This window comes from Arachis ipaensis, chromosome B02, assembly GCF_000816755.2.
Source record: "Arachis ipaensis cultivar K30076 chromosome B02, Araip1.1, whole genome shotgun sequence".
Taxonomy (NCBI): domain Eukaryota; kingdom Viridiplantae; phylum Streptophyta; class Magnoliopsida; order Fabales; family Fabaceae; genus Arachis; species Arachis ipaensis.
The window spans coordinates 28299953-28302283 of record NC_029786.2 but is presented as its reverse complement, the minus strand read 5'-3'; the positions used below and the strand labels follow the sequence as shown (position 1 = coordinate 28302283).

The 2331-nt window shown below is 31.1% G+C and overlaps 1 pseudogene; it reads right to left on the bottom strand.

The window, feature by feature from the left end:
* On the bottom strand, positions 1–1785 carry LOC107627105 (annotated as a pseudogene).

Here is a 2331-nt window from a genome sequence, read left to right as displayed (position 1 = left end):
TTAATCACTCAGCTTGTAGACATCAATGAACTTCTGTATTGCATTGTGGTATTGAGTTCCCTGTATAAAGGACAAAGCACATACTATTCAACTTAGGAAGGTGGCTCACTATATCATCATATAAATACACATATCTAGAAGAAACATGCTAAGTACACATTAACCTTATAGATATGTGTATTTTCGAATAGAGTTTAATTTAAAAACTCAGAAATTTAAAAATAGAGTTTAATTTTACATGATCATCAAATCAAATTTATATATTTAGATGACTTTTTAAGTAGTGATTTTGAGAACTAATTACTTTTGATGATGTGACAACGATTAAATGTTTGTGTAAAACTATTTTCCATTATTGATGTATGAAAATTAAAATAAAAAATAAATAAATAATTAGCCGGTGCCACATTGTTCTATTCTAATGGCATAATAATAAGAAGTTGGTGACAGTCCATGCACTGCCAGAACTCTACATTCTTGTTAAATAAGTAATTTGGAATTTTTTGAGAACCCTTTGCAGCTTCAATACCCTCTTTTGTATGAATCTCCCATTGCAATTTGTACACCTTGGCATCAGCTAATCCTCACTAATTTTTAGCTGAAAGGCTTCAATGACCTGAAACAAACTTCGATTTTAGCGTGCTCCACAGCATACAATCATTTTCTCCAGGAATATATAGGGAAAATTTCTATCTTATTATAAGCAATAATGTTGAGCTAAAGATACAACTTCAAAATATGTGGTATAACCTCGTTCCTAAAATGAGCATTCTTGCATATCATAACGCTAAAAGTTCACGTACTAAAATTAATAATTAATATAGTTTATTCTACGTTAAAATATGTATAATATCAAAATCTTTAAGACTTCGTATTTAAAGTACACATACCTCAAGTAGCTGTTCATTTTTTAGAAGACTCGTCACTTTATATATTTGGTTATTTATTAGATATTCATATCTTAGCAACTTGGCATCTCGTGTTAAAAGTACTCTCCTCTCTGCGCGCTTGCTCTATTAACTCCCTGAATATAATTGAAGTTTCATCAGTAAAAATGATATAGGATCAGACCAACTGTCAGAACTCCTAAGGTAAAATCAACAACTAAAGAATAGAGAGGGTAAAGCGTACTGTATTTACAACCTTTGTTCATGCTTCTTTGAATAAGGAATTGCATCATCCATCCCAACACATCGTAAATGTTTAGCCAAGCCTTCAACTTGAGTAGTTTTCCTTCCCAGAATTATATTCAATTTATAAATACTAATAATTAATTCTAAAATTACAACAGCAACCCATTTTTTTCCGGGTAAAAGATTACAATAAAACACCAAAAGACAAATAATACAAGACAAGAGATAAACCTCATCATATGTTCTTTATTCCACAAGCAATTGGAATTTTATTATATCCATATTGAAGGAGGCATCAAATATTTAAAGTTAAAATGCTTGCCATAACATCACAAAGGAACTTTGGATATCCATCCCCTCCTACTGATGGATCCCAAGGTGGGATACCTTTCCAGTCATCAAAATTTTTCAAATGCTTTACATTGCTAATGCCATTAGTTGATGACCACTTTTTTGCTTTCTTTTTTGAGGTTTTGGGTCTTCTGTCAGACTCCTTTAACAAAATTCTATCACCATATTTTTTCACAATCTTCAAAAATTCATCTGAAGGTACAATAACCGAACATGGTGACTTTTGAATTGTTTTTTCAGTTGAAGGTATCACCTGACCAGCATCAGAACCAGTAGTAGCTCGAACAATTGATAAGGCTTCTCAAAATTACATTCCCAGGACATTATCATTCAAATCATGCTTTGCAAAAAGCTCTTTTAGCCCAACATTTTCATTTGAATTAGACAATGTGGTTGTCTTGAGAAGAAAATCTCCTGCAGTGACAATTTAAAAAACGTGATAAAAAAATTATATGTATAAGCCTCATGGATGGAGAACAGTTCATATTTCTAGAATAAGATTATAAATGAATGTATCCATAGCAATATAATGAAAAAAGTTTCTATACATATAAAGTGGATGGATGTAAGAAACAGTCATATGAACGGTCCATATTTGAGCAAAATATATGTTGCCAAATTAGAATATTAATTTGATTTCTGTTAAGTACTTAAGGAAAGTGAGAACTCACATCTTAAAAGTCAGCTGTTAAGCGAAAAAAATCACTTTTTTTTAATACAACATCAAGCATCCCATAATATATAATGTGGGACTTTGGGCACCTTATAATACTGATGCGTGAGTATCTTATACCCTTTTTCCACTTATTTTCTAGTTGTTTTCAGTTAGAATTTACTACGTTTTATA